Genomic DNA, 23,996 nt, shown 5'->3' with positions numbered 1-23,996 from the left:
AGACCTGGTTGGTCCACTTGCGCCCTCTTTGGGAGGAGCAAGGTACTTCATGGTTCTAATTGATTCTTTTTCTAGGTACATTCATGTGTTTATGCTTGAGCAGAAATCACAAGCATTCCCTAAGTTCAAGGCATTCTGTGCTTGGTTGGAGAATGTTCGTGGTAAACGTATCGGCTGTCTCTTTACTGATCGGGGCGGGGAGTTCACTTCTCAGCAGTTTGAAGCTTTCCTGACTGAGAAGGGAATCCAGCATGACTTGTCAACGCCTAGATCGCCATGGATGAATGGACTTGCGGAGCGAGCAAATCAGACTTTGCTTCAAGGCCTAAAAACCTTGTTGCATGATGCCAATCTCCCTGAGAAGTTTTGGGGGGGAGGCTCTGTCGACGTTTACTTATTCCTATAATCGCAGACTGTCATCACCTATTGGTTGTACTCTGTACGAGAAGATGTTTGGGAAAAAAACGAACGTCAAGCACATGAGAATCTTTGGTTCTGACATGTGGGTACACACCCCACATACCAACAAGCTTGGGAAGCGTGGGGCACATGGTTTGTTCATGGGGTATGAGAAAAGTGCATACAGGGTATGGATGACTAACTCTAAGTCCATTAAGTTCACCAAGAGTGTTGAGTACAATCCTAAGTGGGGGGGGGGAATGTGGGAATTTTCCAGTTACCCAGAGGAGGATGAAGGTGATGTGAAAAAGGCAGATGATGTTGAGGAAGCTGATGATGATGATGATGATCAGAGTTCGGATTCCAGTTCAGTGGGCGGCGCTGCTGCTGGTGTCAGCGACAGTGATGACACAGCAGACTACAAGAGCGCAAAGGCCTCAGTCAGACCATCTGATGCGTCTGACAATGAACTGGAAGAACCACTGTTCACCATTGGTCACTTTTCTCCTAAGAAGGAGGAGATGAGTCCAGAAGACTTACGTCTAGTACGCAGGTCTGAAAGGGCGACCAAAGGCAGACCTCCAAAGAGATTTGCTGATGAGTTTGCTAAGACGGCAACTGCTGTTCTTAGTAGCTCAGAGAAGGTGTGGGAACCTTCAAGCTTCAAAGAGGTTCAGGAGTTAACCTCTAAAGATGCTGAGCCTTGGCTAAATGCCATGAAGGCTGAAGTTGATTCCTTGAACAGGAACCAAACTTGGGAACTGGTACCGGTAGTCCCAGGAATGAGACTGGTTGGCAGCAAATGGGTCTTCAAGGCCAAGACAGATCAGAATGGCAAGGTTGTCAGACACAAAGCCAGATTAGTTGCCAGAGGTTTTTCACAGGTACCAGGACAGGATTACCACGAGACCTACTCGCCCACCGTCAAATATGAGAGCATTCGGCTAAGATCGCTGCAGAGGAGAAACTGCATGTTTCCCATCATGACATTAATACAGCTTTTTTATACGGGATTTTGGGGGAGGAGCTGTACATGCTTCCACCTGATGGAATGCAGATACAGAAGGGAATGGTCTGTAAACTGCGGAAATCCTTATATGGTCTCAAGCAGAGTGCCAGGTGTTGGAACACAAAACTCACTGAGACATTGCTTTCTCTAGGTTTTCACCAGGGCAAAGCTGATCCATGTGTGTATGTCAAGGAGGAGGGGCAAAACAAACTGTATTGTTTATGTTTTGTTGATGATCTTCTGGTGTTTTGGAAGAATCAGGCTTTTTACCAAAGCACCCTAGCTCAGCTGAAGGAGCACTTAGACATGAAGGATCTTGGTGAGGTATCCAACTATCTTTCTCTGCAGGTGGAGAGGGACCAAACAGGTAATTTTCTGGTACACCAAACACAGAAAATTGCTGATGTCTTAACCAGGTTGAATTTGGTTGATGCAAACCCAGCAGACACACCGATGGTGACAGGTTACCAGGTAGATAGTACTGCTGAAGCGTTTTCTGACACTACGCTGTACAGATGCATTCTAGGCAAGTTGAATTTCATTGCTAGATGCTCAAGACCTGACATTGCTGTAAGCACTAACCTGCTTAGCAGACATGCTAACAATCCTACTGTTCAGGATTGGAAAGCTCTGAAGCGCATAGCCTGCTATTTGAAAGGGACTATGCACTACAGGCTGAGGTTCACCAGTCAGAAGACTGGAGGTCTTGAAATCTTTGCAGATGCTAGTTTTGGAAGTGACACCACGGATGGTACAAGCACTTCTGGAGTATGCTACATGTACAACCACTGTCTGTTTGACTGGCTGTGCAAGAAGCAGACGACAGTGAGCCTAAGTTCCTGTGAAGCAGAACTCAATGCTCTGTCATTTTCACTCATGGATTGTGAATGGTTGATGCAACTGTTTAAGGACATTGGGGTTTCTGTGAAATGTCCTATACAAGTGTATCAAGACAATAGATCCTGTTTGGCTTTGCTGAACTCAGAGAGTTGCAAGCAAAGAACCAAGTACTTGCAGATTAAGCTACATCGTGCAAGAGAGTGTATTCAGAAAGGACTGATTCAGGTGTCCTACATGGCAGGAAATGAAATTCCTGCTGATCTGTTGTCTAAGGTTGTTAACAGAGAACAACTTAAGGTTTACGTACAGAGGTTGCAATTGGGTTGAACCACAGGTACTACAGGTTACACGGAAAGGGGGAGGATGTTAGGATATTTCCGTTCCACCTTAAAAGGGAGCAGGCTTGTGAGTCACAGAGTCTGCGTATTTCCTGTTTCTCAGGATGTTTATGTTTGCTATTGCTTTCGTTTTCTTTCTCTGCGCCAGAACACGCTAGCAGGCGGTCATGTTTGTTCTTTGTTCTGACCAACGCTGAATAAACATTCTAAATGATACCCTCCTGAGTGCAACTTTTGCTGTGTGTGAATTCTGCTGACAGAGTGTGCATCAGCCCAGGAATGTGGCAATCTATTTCTGGAGCTGGTGTCGCTAATCGCTGATACTGTATCTATGGGAGATCGATGGACGTCCGGAGTCGACGTGGAGGCAGTGGTGGCCTTTGTCTCCCTGGCAGTATCCCAACAAAATGGACTACAAAAAATATCTGAAGAAAATAAGTTAATGTTGAACTATAAATAACGGAACAGGAGGTAGAAGGTGCCATTCAGAACATGCAACTGGGTAAATCTCCAGGGCCGCACAGTTTAACTTCAAAATATGATAGATCCTTGAAATATTGGTTAATACAACCACTAAAGGAAGTTTGTAATGGAATTTTGGAGGGGGAAAAGGCACCAGAGTTGTGGAAGGAAGCTTATATTACACTTATACTGAAAACAGAGACTGAGAAGACACAACTTAAGAACTACCGCCCCATATCTCTGCTTAATGTGGATTATAATTTTTTTGCAGATATTTTGGCTAAAAGATTTTAAAAAGTATTAGTGGAAGAGATACATAAAGACCAAGCAGGCTTTCTCCCGGGCAGATATTTGTCTGACAACACGAGGAATATAATTAACATTTTGGAGAAGCTGCAACATTAATACTAAAGCAGTTTTGATATTTGTAGACGCGGAGAAAGCCTTTGATAATATTTCTTGGAATTTTATGAAGAAAAATCTTCAGGGAATGGGGGTGGGCCAAGGGTTTGAAAATGGTATAAGTGCAATCTACTCAGAACAAAAGGCTAAGTTAATAGTCAATAATGTGATGACAGAAGAATTTAAGATAGAGAAAGGGACAGGACAAGGCTGCCCAATTTCCCCATTGCTTTTTATTTCGGTCCTGGAGGTTTTGCTGAATATGATTAGGAGGGACCGTCTGATCAAAGGTATTCAGGTTGGAGCCAAACAATACAAATTGAAAGCTTTTGCAGATGATCTAGTTTTGACGTTACAGGAGCCAGAATCTAGTATGAAAAGAGTATTAGAATTGATTCAAGAATTTGGTCATGTGGCAGGATTTAAGCTGAACAAGTCAAAAACTAAAGTGCTTGAGAAAAATTTTACACTGATTGAGAAAGAGAGGTTTCAGAAGGAGACAGGTTTAACACTGGTTAAGAAAGTAAAATATTTAGGGGTTAATATGACTGCTAAGAACCTAAACCTATTTAAAGATAACTATGAGAAATGTTGGGCAGAAGTGAAAAAAGACTTAGAAATATGGTCAAATTTGAAGCTTTCCTTGTTGGGTCGAATTGCAGCTATAAAGATGAATGTATTGCCAAAAATGTTATTTCTGTTTCAAACATTGCAGATTCTGGACAAGATGGACTGTTTCAAGAAGTGGCAGAGAGATATCTCTAGATTTGTCTGGCAGGGCAAGAAGCCTAGAATATTGGCCAAAATATTGGGAGATTTTAGAAAAAGATGGAGACAATTGGAAATTGCAGAGTCAGGAGAAATTGAAGGATAAAGTGCGAGACTGGTTACATTACGCTCAGATCAAATAAATTTTTAAAAATGACAAGAAGTTAGGGTTCCAGGTGGAGAAATCGAAATTAGAAACAGAACTGTTAGAACCAAAGACCAAGGTACTTTCTAGAATGTATAACTTGCTGCTAAAATGGAACACTCAAGATGAAATGGTTAAATCTGCTATGATAAGGTGGGTGCAGGATATTGGGTATAACATCATGTTTGAGGACTGGGAAAGGCTGTGGACTACTGGGTTGAACTTTACTGCATGTACTGCTTTGAAAGAAAATATAATGAAAATGATTTACAGATGGTACATGACCCCAGTCAAACTGGCAAAAATATACCACCTGTCTGATAATAAATGTTGGAAATGTAAGGAAAATGAAGGAACATTCTTTCACCTCTGGTGGACATGCCCTAAAGTGAAGGCCTTCTGGGAAATGATATATAATGAACTGAAAAAGGCATTTAAGTATACCTTCACTAAGAAACCAGAGGCCTTCCTCCTGGGCATTGTCGGCCAAGGGGTGGTAAAGAAGGACCGAACCTTTTTTATGTATGCAACAACAGCAGCAAGGATACTCCTAGCGAAGCACTGGAAAACTCAAGATCTCCCCACACTGGAAGACTGGCAGATGCAACTGATAGACTTCATGGAACTGGCAGAGATGACAGGCAGAATCCGAGACCTGGGAGAAGAGAGGACGGAGGAAGACTGGAAGAAATTCAAGATTTATCTACAAAAACATTGTAACATGACTGAATGTTAAGCAGGTTGCTAAATCATAAAGAATTGGGCACCACTAAATTAGATAGAATTAGGAAGATAAGTGAGATTAAGAAAATGTGAACCATTTGGGAACTATCAGATTATAAATTAAGTTTGAGGGTATATAATGTGAATAAGAGGATAATTTGCTGGAAAATTTCTTTTCTCATGATGAAAATGGGAGCGGGAGATGAGAGGAAGTCCAGAGAAGTTATGAAAATATGTTATGACAGATATTTTATTGTGAACCAATTATGTATGCATATTGAAAAACTTTAATAAATATTTTTTTTAAAAAAAGAAGCCTAGAATAAAATTTAAGATAATAACCGATGCAAAGGAAAGAGGCGGATTTGCCCTGCCAGACTTTAAACTATACTATGAATCAGCAGAATTCTGCTGGTTGAAAGACTGGCTGCTTCTTGAGAACACAGACATTTTGGACCCAGAAGGTTTTAATAATGTTTTTGGGTGGCATGCATACTTGTGGTACGACAAGGTTAAAGCACATAAAGCATTTAAAAACCATATTGTCAGGAAAGCATTGTTTAATGTCTGGATAAGATACAAGGACTTACTGGAAAATAAAACCCCAAGGTGGTTGTCACCAATGGAAGCGAAGGCTCAGAAAAAGCTCAATATGGAGGCCAAATGGCCGAAATATTGGGAAATATTGGAACAAGAAGGAGACAAATTGAAATTGCAGAGTTTTGAGAAACTAAAAGATAAAGTGCGAGACTGGCTTCACTATTATCAAATAAGAGAGGCCTATAATTTGGACAAAAAAATTGGCTTCCAGGTGGAAAAATCAAAACTGGAAACAGAACTGTTAGATCCCAAAACTAAGACACTTTCAAGAATGTATAACTTGCTGTTAAAATGGAATACGCAGGATGAAACGGTTAAATCAGCTATGATTAAATGGGCACAAGACATTGGTCATAACATTATGTTTGCTGACTGGGAACAGTTGTGGACCACCGGTATGAAATTCGCGGCATGTAATGCCTTAAGAGAGATGCCAGATAATAAATGTTGGAAATGTAAAGAGAATGAAGGTATATTCTTTCACCTTTGGTGGACGTGCCCAAAGATTAAGGCTTTCTGGGAGATGATCTATAATGAAATGAAAAAGGTATTTAAATATACCTTTCTGAAGAAACCAGAGTCCTTTCTCCTGGGCATAGTCGGCCAATTGGTGCCAAAGAAGGATAGAACTTTCTTCAAGTATGCGACAACAGCAGCAAGAATACTTATTGCAAAGTATTGGAAGACACAAGATCTACCCACCCTGGAAGAGTGGCAGATGAAGGTGATAGACTACATGGGACTGGCGGAAATGACTGGCAGAATCCGAGACCTGGGAGAAGCGTTGGTGGAAGAAGATTGGAAGAAATTTAAAGACTATCTGCAAAAACACTGTAAAATTAATGAATGTTAAAATGATGTTGGATTGAAAATAAGTGGTATTAGCAATAAAGTTAATAAGAATATGCAATAATGAATTGATAATGGATGAAAATATAGAGTTATAATATGTTAAGATAAAGAGTTAAGATAAATGAAAGAGGGTAAGGATTTGCTGAATGGATTATATAAACTGGGAATACAAAAAGGGGAGGTGTGAGGAGGTCAAAGAAACAAGCTAATGAGTGTAAAGTTATAAAAAATGGATTTGTTTCTAACTTCTTTTTTCTATTTTTTCGTTTTCTGTATTTTGTATTTTTTTTTTGCTTTTTTATGCATTTTTGTATTTATGACTTTGTAAAATCTTAATAAATATTCTTTAAAAAAAAATAAAGGTATACAAGTCGGAGCCAAACAGTACAAATTGAAAGCATGTGCAGATGACCTAGTACTGACATTACAGGAGCCATAATCTAGTACTAGAAGAGTACTGGAATTGATTCAAGAATTTGGTCAGGTTGCAGGATTTAAGTTGAACAAGTTAAAAACTAAGGTTTTAGAGAAAAATCTAACACTGATTGAGAAAGAGAGGTTTCAGAAGGAGACAGGTTTAACACTGGTTAAGAAAGTTAAATACCTGGGGGTTAATATGACTGCTAAGAACTTGAATATATTTAAAGACAACTGTGAAAAATGTTGGTCAGAAGTGAAAAAGGACTTAGAAATATGGTCAAATTTGAAGCTTTCCTTGCTAGGCCGTATTGCCGCTATAAAAATGAATGTATTGCCAAGAATGTTGTTTTTGTTTCAATCATTGCAAATTTTGGATTAAATGGACTGTTTCAAGAAGTGGCAGAGAGACATTTCTAGATTTGTCTGGCAGGGCAAGAAGCCCAGAATAAAATTTAAGGTGGATTTGCCCTGCCAGACCTTAAACTTTATTATGAATCAGCAGCATTTTGCTGGCTGAAAGAATGGCTGCTTCTTGAGAACACAGACATTTTGGATTTAAAGGTAAAGGTAAAGGTACCCCTGCCCGTACGGGCCAGTCTTGCCAGACTCTAGGGTTGTGCACTCATCTCACGCTATTTTTTTTATATATATAATTTTTTTATTAAGGTTTTTCAATACAATTGCATATTTAATAAAACAACATTGATTGTTTAACATCTTTTCATTACTACTTTGGACTCCCTCACGTCTCCTGCTCCCACTTGCATCATTGTGAAATTGTTTCCAAGCAAATTATCATTTTGTTCACAGTCTTAGATTCAATCATTAAAATGCAGTCTCTTCCTTTTTCTTCAAAGAAGTATATACTTTCCTTATTTCCCTTATAATTAAACTCATATCTAGTTTAGTGGTAGACAATTATTTCTACTCTGACATCCTTGTTAACATTCAGCCAAATTACAATACTTTTGTAAGTAAATCTTGAATTTCTTCCAGTCTTCTTCAACCCTCTCCTCTCCCAGGTCTCGGATTCTGCCAGTCATCTCAGCTAGTTGCATATAGTCCATCAGCTGCATCTGCCATTCTTCCAGAGTGGGTAAATCTTGAGTTTTCCAGTTCTTGGCGATCAGTATCCTTGCTGCCGTTGTTGCATACATAAAAAATGTTCTGTCCTTCTTTAACACAATCTGGCCGGCAATGCCCAAGAGGAAGGCCTCTGGTTTCTTGGTAAAGGTATACTTAAACACCTTTTTCAGCTCGTTATATATCATCTCCCAGAAGGCCTTCACTCTAGGGCAAGTCCACCAGAGGTGAAAGAATGTTCCTTCATTTTCCTTACATTTCCAACATTTATTATCAGACGAATGGTATATTTTGGCCAATTTGACTGGGGTCATGTACCATCTATATATCATTTTCATTACATTTTCCTTCAGAGCATTACATGCAGTGAAGTTCAGCCCAGTGGTCCACAACCTTTCCCAGTCTTCAAACATAATATTATGCCCAATGTCCTGTGCCCACTTTATCATAGCCGATTTAACCATTTCGTCTTGTGTATTCCATTTCAGCAGCAAATTATACATTTTTGAAAGTACTTTAGTCTTAGGTTCTAACAGTTCTGTTTCCAACTTCGATTTCTCCACCTGGAATCCTAACTTTTTATCATTCTTAAACACTTCTTTAATCTGAGCATAGTGTAACCAGTCTCGCACTTTATCTTTCATTTTCTCTAAACTCTGCAATCTCCAATTGTCTCCATCTCTTTCTAATACTTTGGCCAATTGGCCTCCATATTGGGTCTTTTTCGGGCCTTGGCCTCCAAGGGTGACAGCCACCTCGGAGTTTTATTCTCCAGTAAGTCTTTGTATTTTGTCCAGACATTAAATACTGCTTTCCTGACAATATGGTTCTTAAAGGCCTTATTAATCTTAACCTTATCATACCATAAGTATGCATGCCATCCAAATGCATTGTTAAAACCTTCCAGATCCAGTACATCCGTGTCTTCAAGAAGTAGCCAATCTTTTAGCCAGCAGAAAGCTGCGGCTTCATAATACAACTTTAAGTCTGGCAGGGCAAAGCCCCCTCTTTCTTTCGCGTCCGTTAGTATCTTAAACTTAATTCTGGGCTTTTTGCCCTGCCAGGCAAATTTAGAGATGTCTTTCTGCCACTTCCGGAAGCACTCCGTTTTGTCTACAATTTGCAATGTTTGAAACAAAAACAACATTTTTGGCAGTACATTCATCTTAATGGCAGCTATTCGGCCTAACAATGAAAGTTTTAATTTTGACCAACTATCCAAGTCTCTCTTAATTTCAGACCAACATTTTTCATAATTATCTTTGAATAAACTCAGATTTTTTGCTGTTATGTTTACCCCTAGGTATTTCACTTTCTTAACCACAGTTAATTCTGTCTCTCTCTGAAACCGTTCCGACTCAGTATCTGTCATGTTTTTCCCCAACACCTTAGTTTTTTGTTTATTTAATTTAAATCCCGCCACCCGACCAAAATCTTGAATCAGTTGTAATACTCTTTTCGTACTAGATTCTGGCTCCTGTAATGTCAAAACTAGGTCATCTGCAAACGCTTTAAGTTTGTATTGTTTCGCTCCGACCTGGATCCCTTCCACCAGCCGGTCCCCTCTAATCATATTCAGGAGCACTTCCAGGACCGAAATAAATAGTAACGGGGAAATCGGGCAGCCTTGCCGTGTTCCTTTTTCAATTTTAAACTCTTCTGTAACCACATTGTTAACTATCAATTTAGCCTTTTGTTCTGAATATATTGCATCAATCCCATTCTCGAACCCCCGACCCACTCCCATTTCTTTTAGATTCCCCTTCATAAACTTCCAGGACATGTTGTCAAAGGCCTTCTCCACATCTATGAAAATTAAAACTGCTTTGGTGTTTATGTCTGTTTATAAAAGTTCCAATATATCAATAATGTTCCTTGTATTAGCAGACATATGTCTACCTGGGAGAAAGCCTGTCTGGTCTTTGTGAATTACTTCGTTTAAAACCCTCTTGAATCTACTTGCCAAAACATCTGCAAATATTTTGTAATCCACATTTAAAAGGGAGATGGGACGGTAGTTCTTAAGTTGTGTCTTTTCAGTTTCCGATTTTGGTATCAATGTGATAAAAGCTTCCTTCCACGATTCCGGCGCCTTCTTCCCCTCCATAATTTCATTGCTGACCTCCATCAATGGTTGTATCAGATAGTCTTTCAGTGTCTTATAATACTTGGAGGTCAACCCGTCTGGCCCTGGCGATTTGCCCTGTTTCATGTTCTGGATAGCCTGCTCAATCTCTTGTCGTGTTATTTTGCCATTCAGGATTGTTCTGTTTTCTTCTGACAATTTTGCTAGTCCATTTTTCTCCAAAAATTGTTTAATCTCAATTTCATTTTGTGGCCCTTGAGTATATAATTTTTTGAAATATCTCTGGAAACACTTTCTAATCTCTCCGGGGTTCTGAATACTTCTTCCTTCAATCTCTAAATTTGTCACTGTATTTAATTTTTGTCTCCTCTTCAACTGCCAGGCTAGCAGTTTTCCACATTTATTAGCCGATTCAAAAGTTTTTTGTTTCATTAATTTAATCTTCCATTCTATTTCCTGGTTTATCAGTTTAGAATATTGTGCTTGGTGGAGTTTGATTTCTCTCAGAATCGGCTGAGACTTCGGATTGCATCTTAGCTTCTTCTCTAACTCTTTGATTTTTTCCAGAATTTTGTCCTTCCTTTCATTTTGTTTCCTTTTCTTTACGGTATTCTGTTGTATCAAGAACCCTCTCATCACGGCCTTGCTTGCGTCCCAGATAGTTCTTTTTTCCACCGTAGTGTTCATGTTAATCTCAAAATAGTCCTTTAGAGCTTTTTGGGCCTTCTTGGCAATCTCCTGATCTCTAAACAGGCCATCATTCATCTTCCATCTGAAGGAACCGGTTGGGATCAATGTCATGTCCATTCTCAGTGCGTTATGGTCGGAGCATGTCTTTGGGCAGATTTCCACCTTTCTAATCTTGGGTGCCAGACCTCTAGTTATCCATATTTGGTCGATTCTTGTCCAAGTCAGTTGGGCTTCAGAGAAGAATGTTCCTTCCCTTCCCAAGGGGTTTCTCACTCTCCAAATATCAATCCAATCCATATTGTCTGTCATTTCAAAGAAGGTCTTTGGTAGTCTCCCATCTTTAGTAACATTTTGGTTCTGTGACTTATCCATGTTAGTTGATACGACTCCATTCATATCTCCCATCATAATGATGTTGTTGTAGTCCAGATAATCCAGCATAGTCTCATGCAACTTCTTGTAAAATTCCGATTTCCCTTCATTTGGAGCATAAATTCCTAATATCAAAATTTTTTCTCCTTGATATTGTATTTCTATTGCCAAAATTCTTCCATGTTCGTCTTTAAACAGAAATTTAGGTGAAAGGCTCTCTTTTGCATAAATCACCACACCTCTCTTTTTTACTGTGTCCGAAGATATAAATTCCTGACCGAGTCTTTTATTTATTAACACTTTTCTGTGGAGCCTGATCACATGTGTTTCTTGTAAACAGATAATGTCCAATTGTTCCTTTTTTAATATGTGAAAGATTTTTCTCCTTTTTTCTGGAATGTTACAGCCATTTATGTTCCAACTCAAAAGTTGCAGAGACATCCTGAATAGATCTGGTTATTCTTGCTGGGGTGGTACCTTGTTCTCCGGTTCTTGAGGATCCGGGGGTGCAGGCTCCCCTGGAAGTTCAGGCCCAGGAGGTAATCCACGTCCTTTGTGAAGATCTTCTCCGTGTGCCGCCAAAAACTTATCTCTGTCCTCCGGCGTTCTAATTTTGATCTTCCTCCCTCTGAAGGTAAAAGATAATCCTTGGGGAAACTCCCACCTGAAGATAATTGAGTTGCTCCTCAGCAATTTTACTAGTTCCGAATAGTCAGCTCTAAGGTCCAACAGTTGTTTGGGAATGTCCTTGTAAATTTCAATTCTTTTATCCAAAATGTCCAGTGACTTTCCGTAGTGCAGGCCCAAAATCTTGTCCCTTTCCTCCTTTGATCTCAATATTATCAAACAGTCTCTGGGCTTCTCTTTCCTTATAAGTCTTCCAAGCCTGAAAGCAGATACTATTTTGAAGTCTTTTTCCTCTAGGTTCCAGAACTTGGAAAATTCTTTAGTCAGAAACTCGGTTAAGTTGCCTTCTTCCACTTCTGGTATTGACCGTATCCTCAAGTTGGCCTCCCTGTTCCGCAGTTCTGTCATAGAAAAATAGATCTGATGTTCTCCTACTTGTTTACTGAGTGGTCTTACTTCTTTTTCAAGCTCTCCCAGTCTTTGGCTAGTATCCTCAGCCAATTTCCGATTTTCACCTACAGCCTCCTTCAATTCTCCAATAGATTGAACATTCTGTGCAACTTGTCCAGTTAATCTATTCAAGCTTTCTGTATTTTGATCAATTTTAGCTGTTTGCTGGTCAACCTTTCTGTCCAAAGCCTCCAATTTTTCAAAAATTTTCTCTAAAATAGAGCCACTTGCTCCTGAGGCCATATCTTCCAATTGTAATTCCTCAGTTTCTCCCTCCCCTGCCCGTGACAGGGAAGCTGCTTCTACCTCAGGAGGCAAAGTGGAAGGCAAAGCAGGCACAGATGATCTACGCTGTGAGGCTGCAGATAAAGTTAAAGTTGTTTGTCTGGTTCTTCCCCTTTTTCTTGTTCCACTCATTCCAGAGTTATCTAAAGACCAAGGTCAAACTGAGTTGTTCCCATGAGAAAGCAACGGCCCAGATAGCAACATTCAAACAGGAGGCCGGGAAAAGGAAAGTAAAACAGTGTCACTGCTGTAGATCCAAAATCCTCTAGGGGGAGCTTAAAATGTCTTTAGGGAGGAAGTCAAATCCAATTCAACTTAGTGAATCTAATTCAGTGTCCAGAGACCTCCACAAAGATAAATTTTAGCAGAGTTAATACTTAAAACAGGACAATGTTTCTAACAGTGCTTAGACAGCAGATGTTTCAAAATAGCAAGTTCAAACTCAGAGTATTTCAAAGTTTAGATTCAAAGTATCCAAGTTTGCAGACTGACTGCTCAGTTGCTCAGGTAGCTCCAGCACCTGGGTTTCTTGCTTAATTTATAATCCAATAGTTCAACAGAAGAAAGATATCCTTGTCTCAATATAAATCCAAAAATCAGCCACTTAAAGTCCTTAATCCACCCAGGAAAGCAGTTTAAATAGGTGCCAGATCGATTGGTTAAAACGTTACTCTTGGTCTCCACTCCTCCTGCTCTTTACTTTTCAAGTTCAGTGTCAGCGGAAGACGGACTTCCTGTTTATCGTCACTCCGCTTTCAACCAAATTCAAGGTCTTAAAAGTCTTAAAATTTGTAAGGTCCAAATAACTCACGGGTTGTTGCTTTCCGAATTTGGAGGTTTCAAGAAGAAAGGTCAGCGCTCACCGGCAACAGCAACGCGGCTTCGCTCCGTTGATTGCGAAACGACCCACAGCGCCGCTACCCCCTCTGCGATCCGGAGCCCCTTACGGGGTCCCTTCAACGTTTTGGGGGCTGCTTCTGGCGCCCGCCGGGTCTCAAGACCACAGGCTTCTGCCACCTGTGGTTTTCCTGAGTGGGTCTCCACTTCGCCGCAGCGGACGACCCGTTTCAGCGGAGCTTCCCTCTCCCTGTTAGGAGCGGGCAGCCATTACCGTTCGCGCCGCCTCCGGAAGTCCCTCATCTCACTCTATAGGCCAGGAGCCAGCGCTGTCCGAAGACACTTCCGGGTCACGTGGCTAGCGTGATGAAGCTGCTCTGGCGAGCCAGCACCAGTGTAGCACACGGAAACGCCATTTTGGATTTAGAAGGTTTCAATAATGTATTTGGGTGGCATGCATATTTGTGGTATGATAAGGTCAAAGCACATAAAGCATTTAAAAACCATATTGTCAGGAAAGCATTGTTCAATGTCTGGATAAGATATAAAGACCTACTTGAAAATAAAACTCCAAGGTGGCTATCACCGATGGAAGCGAAGGCCCAGAAAAAGCTCAATATGGAGGCCAAATGGCCGAAATATTGGGAGATTTTGAAACAAGAAGGAGATAAACTGAAATTGCAGAGTTTTGAGAAATTAAAAGACAAAGTGCGAGATTGGCTTCATTATTATCATATAAGGGAGGCCTACAATTTAGACAAGAATATTGGCTTCCAGGTGGAAAAATCAAAATTGGAAACAGAACTGTTAGATCCCAAAACTAAGATACTATCAAGAATGTATAACTTGCTGTTGAAATGGAACACTCAGGATGAAACGGTTAAATCAGCTATGATAAAATGGGCACAAGATGTTGGACATAACATTATGTTGGCTGACTGGGAACAGTTATGGACCACAGGTATGAAATTTACGGCATGTAATGCCTTAAGAGAGAATATTATGAAAATGATATACAGGTGGTACATGACACCAGTCAAGCTTGCAAAAATTTACCATTTGCCCGATAATAAATGTTGGAAATGTAAAGAAAATGAAGGTACATTCTTTCACCTTTGGTGGACATGCCCAAGAATTAAGGCTTTCTGGGAGATGATATATAATGAAATGAAAAGGGTATTGAAATATACCTTCCTGAAGAAACCAGAGGCCTTTTTCCTGGGCATGGTCGGCCAATTGGTGTTAAAGAAGGATAGGAATTTTTTTATGTATGCCACAACAGCAGCAAGAATACTCATCGTAAAGTATTGGAAGACACAAGATCTACCCACCCTGGAAGAATGGCAGATGAAAGTTATGGACTATATGGAACTGGCGGAAATGACTGGCAGAATCCGAGACCAGGGAGAAGAGTTGGTGGAAGAAGATTGGAAGAAATTTAAAGACTACTTAGATAAATACTGTATAATTAAGGAATGTTAGAATGATGTCAGAATGAAGTTAAGTGGTTTTAGCAGTAATGTTATAAAAGAGTATGTAAAAATGGATTGTTATTAGGTGAGAAGGTAAAGTTACAATACATTAAGGTAAAGGATTAAGATAAAAACAAAGAGGGAAAGGATTTGCTGAATTAACTAATTGAACTGGAATACAAAAAAGGGAGGCGTGAGGAGGTCAGGGAAACAAGTAAATGAAATATAAGATATGAAAAGATTGAATTGTTTTTAACTGTTTTCTTTTTTTGTATTTTGTATTTTTTCTTTGTATTTTTGTACTTTTATTTTTCTTTTTTCTTCTTTTTTACTTTGTAACCTCTTTCTTTTTGTAAAACTTTAATAAATATCTTTTTTTAAAAAAATGGAATGCTAAAGTAGGGAATCAAGAGATAAAAGGAACAACTGGCAAGTTTGGACTTGGAGTTCAAAATGAAGCAGGGCAAAGGCTAATAGAGTTCTGCCAAGAGAACAAGCTGGTCATCACAAACACTCTTTTCCAACAACACAAGAGACGACTCTACACATGGACATCACCAGATGGGCAGCATCGAAATCAGATTGATTATATTCTCTGCAGCCAAAGATGGAGAAGCTCTATACAGTCAGCAAAAACAAGACCTGGAGCTGACTGTGGCTCAGATCATCGGCTTCTTATAGCAAAATTCAAGCTTAAACTGAAGAAAGTAGGAAAAACCACTGGACCAGTAAGATACAATCTAAGTCAAGTCCCTTATGAATACACAGTGGCATCCATGATGGAGAGCAGGATGGAGGATTGCTCAGGAGCAGGTATCTTTTGAAAGCCTAGGCTCCTCAGTCTGCCCACGCAAACATTAGGAGATTTTCTGTGTGAGGGGGAAGACACTCTATCTATCTATCTATCTATCTATCTATCTATCTATCTATCTATCTATTTATTATTTGCTTTGTTTTTCTTTTGACATTTCGTGCCCCTAAGAATTTTGCACCCAGGACAACTGCCCCTGTGGCTCCACCCGTACTGTGTCACAGGGAAAGAACAGCCATTCAGGTAAGGGACAATCAGCCAACCTGTGCTGGTTAAAAATGCCGACTTCTATATCTCTCCTCCTTTAGCTTCTCTTCTTTCTTCTGGTGGCAGGGACTCTCTTCATTGATATGAGCTGCTTGAAGAGACAATAATTATCTGAAAAATAGATTAAAACTACTGTCAATAAATCATAGCTAAATAAGGCACCATTAACCCACCAAGCCCCTCCATGGATCACTGCCTTGCCGTGGCAAAGGGCCTTGAATAACTCAGAGAAGCTATGAGCTATGCCGTGCAGGGCCACCCAAGATGGACAGGTCATAGTGGAGAGTTTTGACCAAACGTGATCCACCTGGAGCAGGAACCGGCAAGCCACTCCAGTATCTCTGCCAAGAAAACTCCATGGACAAAGACAACAGGCATATAAAAGTTATGCTGGAAGATGAGCCCCTCAGGTCGGAAGGCGTCCAACATGCTACTGAGGAAGAGCGGAGGACAAGTACAAGTAGATTCAGAGCTGATGAAGAGGCTGGGCCAAAGCTGAAAGGTCGCTCAATTGCGGATATCCCTGGAAGCGAAAGGAAAGTCCAATGTTGTAAAGAAAAATATTGCATAGGAACCTGGAATGTAAGAACCATGAACCTTGATGAGTTGGATGTGGTCAAAAATGAGATGGCAAGAAGAAATATTGACATCCTGGGCATCAGTGAACTAAAATGGATGGGAATGGGCGAATTCAGTTTAGATGACCATCATATCTACTACTGTGGGCAAGAATCCCGTAAAGGAAATGGAGTGGACCTCATAGTCAATAAAAGAGTGCAAAAGCTGTACTGGGATGCAATCTCAAAAATGATAGAATTATCTTGATACGAATCCAAGGCAGACCTTTTAACATCACAGTAATCCAAGTTTATGCACCAACTACTGGTGCTGAAGAAACTGAAATTGACCAATTCTATGAAGACTTACAACACCTTCTAGAAATGACACCAAAGAAGGATGTTCTTCTCATTATAGGGGATTGGAATGCTAAAGTAGGGAATCAAGAGATAAAAGGAACAACTGGCAAGTTTGGCCTTGGAGTTCAAAACAAAGCAGGGCAAAGGCTATTAGAGTTCTGCCAAGAGAACAAGCTGGTCATCACAAACACTCTTTTCCAACAACACAAGAGACGACTCTACACATGGACATCACCAGATGGGCAGCATCAAAATCAGATTGATTATATTCTCTGCAGCCAAAGATGGAGAAGCTCTATACAGTCAGCAAAAACAAGACCTGGAGCTGACTGTGGCTCAGCTTCTTATAGCAAAATTCAAGCTTAAACTGAAGAAAGTAGGGAAAACCACTGGGCCGGTAAGATACAATCTAAGTCAAATCCCTTATGAATACACAGTGGTACAGGTTTAAGGATTTAGATTTGGTGGACAGAGTGCCTGAAGAACTATGGATGGAGGCTTGTAACATTATACAGGAGGCAGCAATGAAAACCATCCCAATGAAAAGGAAATGCAAGAAAGCAAAGTGGCTGTCCAACGAGGCCTTACAAATAGCGGGGGAGAGAAGGCAAGCAAAATGCGAGGGAGATAGTGAAAGATACAGGAAATTGAATGTAGATTTCCAAAAAATAGCAAGGAGAGACAAGAAGGCCTTCTTAAATGAGCAATGCAAAGAAATAGAGGAAAACAATAGAATGGGAAAAACCAGAGATCTGTTCAAGAAAATTGGAGATATGAAAGGAACATTTCGTACAAAGATTACCATAATAAAAGACAAAAATGGTAAGGACCTAACAGAAGCAGAAGACATCAAGAAGAGGTGGCAAGAATACACAGAGGAATTATACCAGAAAGATATGGATGTCTCGTACACCCCAGATAGTGTGGTTGCTGACCTTGAGCCAGACATCCTGGAGAGTGAAGTCAAATGGGCCTTAGAAAGCATTGCTAATAGCTAGGCTAGTGGAAGTGATGGTATTCCAGCTGAACTATTTAAAATTTTAAAAGATGATGCTGTTAAGGTGCTACACTCAATATGCCAGCAAGTTTGGAAAACTCAGCAGTTGCCAGAGGATTGGAGAAGATCAGTCTACATCCCAATCCCAAAGAAGGGCAGTGCCAAAGAATGCACCAACTACCGCACAATTGCACTCATTTCACACGCTAGCAAGGCTATGCTTAAAATTCTACAAGGTAGGCTCAAGCAATATGTGGACCGAGAACTCCCAGAAGTGCAAGCTGAATTTCGAAGGGGCAGAGGAACCAGAGACCAAATTGCAAACATGCGCTGGATTATGGAGAAAGCTAGAGAGTTCCAGAAAGACATCTACTTCTGCTTCATTGACTATGCAAAAGCCTTTGACTGTGTAAACCACAGCAAACTATGGCAAGTTCTTAAAGAAATGGGAGTGGCTGATCACCTCATCTGTCTCCTGAGAAATCTCTAAGTGGGACAAGAAGCTACAGTTAGAACTGGATATGGAACAACTGGTTGGTTCAAAATTGGGAAAGGAGTATGATAAGGCTGTATATTGTCTCCCTGCTTATTTAACTTATATGCAGAATTCATCATGCAAAAGGCTGGGCTGAATGAATCCCAAGCCGGAATTAAGATTGCCGGAAGAAATATCAACAACCTCAGATATACAGATGACACAACCTTGATGGCAGAAAGTGAGGAGGAATTAAAGAACCTTTTAATGGGGGTGAAAGAGGAGAGCGCAAAATATGGTCTGAAGCTCAACATCAAAAAAACGAAGATCATGGCCACTGGGCCCATCACCTCCTGGCAAATAGAAGGGCAAGAAATGGAGGCAGTGAGAGATTTCACTTTCTTGGGCTCCATGATCACTGCAGATGGTGACAGCACTCACCATCGCTCTGGTCCATGGGGTCACGAAGAGTCGGAGACGACTAAACGACTAAACAACAACAACAACAACAAACAGCCAGCTGTTGCGCGTGTGGTCATCAATCAGAACCAGCGCATATTTGGCTCCGCCCATACTGGTTACAGACATCGGCCCACACAAATCGGCGTGAATTAACTGAAAAGCCCTAGTGGTCACCCTCTCAGACCTTGGGTATGTGCATGTTTTCACCTTTGCGTGTTTGCATGCCCTGCAATCTAGAAACTTAGCACATGATTTCAGTTAGCACCCTTCAGTGCACTCTGGGATCTTCTTCACGGTCCCCCAGGACACATGGGCCATGTGCCGGTGCCAGAGGTGGGCACACGCATCATGGACTGGAATGTTGGCACACTGTGCTTGAGCCACCTCCGTGTCATCTGGACCTGTAAAAGAAGCTTCTATCACAAACAGCCTGTCTTTACATTCAACACTGACTAGTTGCTGTCCATTCTTAGAAATATAACACATATACACACTCAAAACACACTCTGTAGTTCTCAGCAAGAAAAGCACTGACAGATAGCAACGCGCAGGACAGTCCAGGAACAACAAACGCCTGTATCGAATCCTGTAAGAAAGAACAAAACAGTGAGCCAGTCTGCGTGAGAGCATGTTTAGTCCCATCTGCTAAACAAACAGTCTTCCCAGAAGATACGGAGGTGCAGTTCTCCAGGAATCCACTAGAGGGCACGAGATGATGGGAAGCACCCGAGTCTATCACAAAAGCCAGCACAGCGTCTTGTTGACAGCTCTTGACTGCTGCCATAGAGGCTGCTAAATGTTTTTGTTCAGAGCCGTCTCTGCCAGCTGCCTTCGGCTTTCCTTTCCCACGTTTCAAAGAGCCCTTTATCTGGTTGCTAAGGGAGATGGCCTTCGGCTGTTCCTGTGCCTCCACTGGACATTGTCTCACAAGATGGGAGGGGGAGCCACAGCGATAACAGTGACGGGAAGCAAAAGCTCTCACAGCATCCTCTTCGGCCATTTCTGCGTTCCCTGCACCCCCGCCTTTGGGTGCACAGCCTGGGCCTGCACACTCCCCAGCACTCTGGTTGTGGGCCTCTACATCACGCGGCCTCTCGGAGACAAAGCAGCTACTCCCAGCTGTAACTTCAGGAACATGGCCAGCAGCCCCCACCGGGCTCTCGGCTTCTCCACGGCCCTCGGCTTCCTCCCGGCCCTTGCCTCCTGCTGAGCTTTCACACAGACTCCTCAGCACTTGCCAGGCGGCCTGAGCCGACTCAACGCCCTCCAGGTGGGGCAACAGCAAAGGTGCGGCAACACTTGCTTTCAACATACATCTTTGCTCTATCTGCTCTCTCTCAGCAGAGCAGCCTCCAGGTCTGCTGAGCCATCTCCAGCAGCAGCTTGCATGGGTGGGGCCGGATCCTTCTGGACTGGACTCCAGAGCCCTGTGGCCAAAAACCACCCCCTTGCTCTTCTGGCCCAGACTTCCCAGGTCTGGTCTGTGAGCTTTTCAAACGGGACATCATAACAGTCCTGGAGCTCAGCCATCTCCTCCCCCGGTGCTTCCATTGGGGCTTTGAAGTACTCACGCGTACCAACCGGCTCCGAGGAGAGGCCTCCAGCGACTCTTTGCAGCACACAGCTTGCAACCAGCCAGCTCAGGCAGAGCCTCAAAGCTGGTCTTTTCTTCCGGCAGCCAAAAACAGCAGCTTTCCAGCTTTTTCAGCTTTCTCAGCACACAGCACTTCAAAGCAGGCTTTCTCTATCGGCGTATTTACTGTCGTCCATAACCTGAGCTGATTTATTGCCCAGATAAGCCTGGCGTCCAGCCCGCTTTCTTTTCTTTTTTTAAAAATAGTATTTATTGAAGTTTTAAGGTTACAAAAAGAAAGTAGAAGAAACACCAAATTAAACAAAAGCAAAACAACACATCACAATAAAAAAACAGAAAAATAGAAACAATTTTTAAAAAACAAATTGAACCTTTCCATAATTTGTCTTTCATTTGCTTGTTTCCCTGACCTCCTCACACCTCCCTTTTTTGTATTCTAAGTCAATTATCCATTTCAGCAAATCCTTTCCCTCTCTTCAAATTTTTATCCTGAAAATTTATCTTAATATTAATATACGTTTACTTTCCCTCCTTTCACCAATTAACAATCTATTTTTCTTAAATCTTTGTTACATTTTTGCAAGAATCACATAAATTCATTCCAACATCATTCTAACATTCATTAATTTTACAATGTTTCTGTAAATAGTCTTTAAATTTCTTCCAATCTTCCTCCACCGACTCCTCCCTGGTCTAGGATTCTGCCAGTCATTTCCGCCAGTTCCATATAGTCTATCACCTTCATCTGCCATTCTTCCAGAGTGGGTAGATCTTGTGTCTTCCAATACTTTGCAATAAGTATTCTTGCTGCTGTTGTGGCATACATAAAGTTCTGTCCTTCTTTGGCACCAATTGGCCGACCATGCCCAGGAGAAAAGCCTCTGGTTTCTTCAGAAAGGTATATTTAAATACCTTTTTCATTTCATTATAGATCATCTCCCAGAAAGCCTTAATCCTTGGGCATGTCCACCAAAGGTGAAAGAATGTACCTTCAGTCTCTTTACATTTCCAACATTTATTATCGGGCAAGTGATAAATTTTCGCAAGCTTGACTGGTGTCATGTACCACCTGTATATCATTTTCATTATATTCTTTCTTAAGGCATTACATGCCGTGAACTTCATACCTGTGGTCCATAACTGTTACCAGTCAGCCATCATAATGTTATGTCCAACATCTTGTGCCCATTTAATCATAACAGATTTCACCGTTTCATCCTGAGTGTTCCATTTCAACAGCAAGTTATACATTCTTGACAAGTTCTTAGTTTTGGGATCTAACAGTTCTGTTTCCAATTTTGATTTTTCCACCTGGAAGCCAATTTTTTTATCCAAATTATATGCCTCCATTATTTGATAATAGTGAAGCCAATCTCGCACTCTATTTTTAAATTTTTCAAAACTCTGCAGTTTTAATCTGTCTCCCTCTTGTTCCAAAATTTCCCAATATTTCGGCCATTTAGCCTCCATATTGAGCTTTTTCTGAGCCTTCGCTTCCATTGGTGACAGCCACCTTGGGGTTTTATTCCCAAGCAAATACTTATATCTTATCCAAACATTAAACAGTGCTTTTCTGACAATATGGTTTTTAAACGCTTTATGTGCTTTGACCTTATCATATCACAGATATGCATGCCACCCAAAGACATTATTAAAACCTTCTAAATCCAACACATCAGTGTTCTCAAGAAGCATCCATTCTCTCAGCCAGCAAAATGCGGCTGATTCATAATAAATTTTTAAGTCTGGCAGGGCAAATCCACCTCTTTCCTTAGCGTCAGTTAATATCTTAAATTTTATTCGAGGTTTCTTGCCCTGCCAGACAAATCTAGAGATATCTCTCTGCCACTTCTTGAAACACTCCATTTTATCTAATATTTGCAGTGTTTGAAACAAAAACAGCATCCTTGGCAATACATTCATCTTTATCACAGCAATTCGGCCTAGCAATGATAGCTTCAGGTTTGACCATATTTCTAAATCCTTTTTCACTTCCATCCAACATTTTTCATAGTTATCCTTAAACAGATTCACATTCTTGGCAGTCATGTTAACCCCTAGGTATTTCACTTTCTTAACTAATGTTAGCCCTGTCTCCTTCTGAAACCTTTCTCTCTCCAACCCTGTTAAATTTTTCTCTAGGACTTTGGTTTTCATCTTATTCAACTTAAATCCCGCTACTTGTCCAAATTCTTGAATCAATTCCAGTACTCTTTTAGTACTAGATTCTGGCTCCTGTAGTGTCAATACCAAATCATCAGCAAATGCTTTCAGTTTGTACTGTTTAGCTCCGACTTGTATACCATTAACTGTTTGGTCCCTTCTGATCATGTTTAAAAGAACCTCCAGGACCGATATAAAAAGCAATGGAGATTGGGCAACTTTGTCGTGTTCCTTTCTCTATCTTAAATTCTTCCGTCACCACATTAGTCACAATTAATTTGGCCTTTTGTTCTGAATAAATTGCACCTATACCGTTTTCAAAACCTTGACCAACCCCCATCCCCTGTAAATTTTTCTTCATAAAACTCCAAGAAATATTGTCAAAAGCTTTCTCCGCGTCCACAAATATCAAAACTGCTTTGGTATTAATATTCACTTGTAACTTTTCTAAAATGTTAATTATGTTCCTCGTATTATCAGACAAGTGTCTACCCGGGAGAAAGCCAGCTTGGTCTTTATGGATTTCTTCTACTAATACCTTTTTTAGTCTCTTAGCCAAAATATCAGCAAAAAATTTATAGTCCACATTAAGTGTAATGGGAAAAGGGGGCTGCTCGTGCGTAAGCGTTTAAGCCCTCCAAGCTTTGCCATCAGTTCCTAAACTCTCCCAGTCCGCAGAGCCAGGGGTGCATGGCTACCTCAATCGCTGGCAGCATCCGTCAGTGGGCGCTTCCGGAATTTACGCCAACATAAGAGTTCCTTGACGGAAACTCTCCTTCTGGATTCTCTGCGTGACAGTTTCCTGCGCGGAGTGGGCGTTCCCAGCGGAGGTCCTGAGCCCTCCCCGCTGTTCCCACTGGAAACATCTTGGAGCCATTCCTCCGATTGAGTTTCTGCAGGAACTCTCCCTCTCCCCCTACTGGTTCCTTCCTCCGCATCCAAAGGTCTCCTAGCCTCCTGGAGCCCTTCCACCACCTGACTCTCCGATGGCAGTTCCCTGACATCCACCTCCCCTCCAGGACTCCCCTCACCCCCCATTTCCCCCTCTTCTCTGGGTGGCGAGGCTGGGAACCCCCTGAAAGAATCCTCCTCATCTTCGGATGACTCGAAAACTGCTCTCCACCTACTACTGTCCCTTCTTTCCCCATACTCTTCCCCATCTGATTCTTCTTCCTCTTCCTGTCCTGATTCTGGGAACCCCTCAAACTCCTCTTCCTCATCAGTGGTGCCGAAGTGTTCCTCCCAGAACCTAGCCAAGGGCTGGGGCTTCCTTGGGAACCGGCGATGAAACGTTCCTACTAAGACCTCATCCTTGACCGTTTCTGCCGGTAACCAGGTATTTTCGGACTCCGGTTCCCCTTCCCATGCCACTAAGTACTCCACCTGTTTCCCCTTCCACCGAGAGTCGAGTATTTCTGCTACATGACTGCTTCGCTCCCTCTCTTCTACT

At 41.4% G+C, this 23,996-nt stretch overlaps 2 long non-coding RNA genes across 2 annotated transcripts in view; one reads left to right on the top strand and one right to left on the bottom strand.

Moving 5' to 3' along the window:
* The window catches only part of LOC309361320, a 367,676-nt gene that overhangs the window by 109,150 nt on the left and 234,530 nt on the right, over positions 1-23,996 (bottom strand). The window lies entirely within an intron of this gene.
* Positions 14,157-23,996, top strand: part of LOC309361324 — a 65,189-nt gene continuing 55,349 nt past the window's right edge. Inside the window, exon 1 of the long non-coding RNA XR_014164422.1 lies at positions 14,157-14,227. This is a non-coding gene — a long non-coding RNA (uncharacterized lncRNA). The remainder of the gene's footprint in view (positions 14,228-23,996) is intronic.

Source organism: Podarcis melisellensis (genome assembly GCF_964234715.1).
Source record: "Podarcis melisellensis genome assembly, chromosome: W".
NCBI lineage: Eukaryota > Metazoa > Chordata > Lepidosauria > Squamata > Lacertidae > Podarcis > Podarcis melisellensis.
The sequence above is the reverse complement of the archived record's forward strand: the minus strand, read 5'-3'. Positions and strand labels throughout refer to the sequence as shown.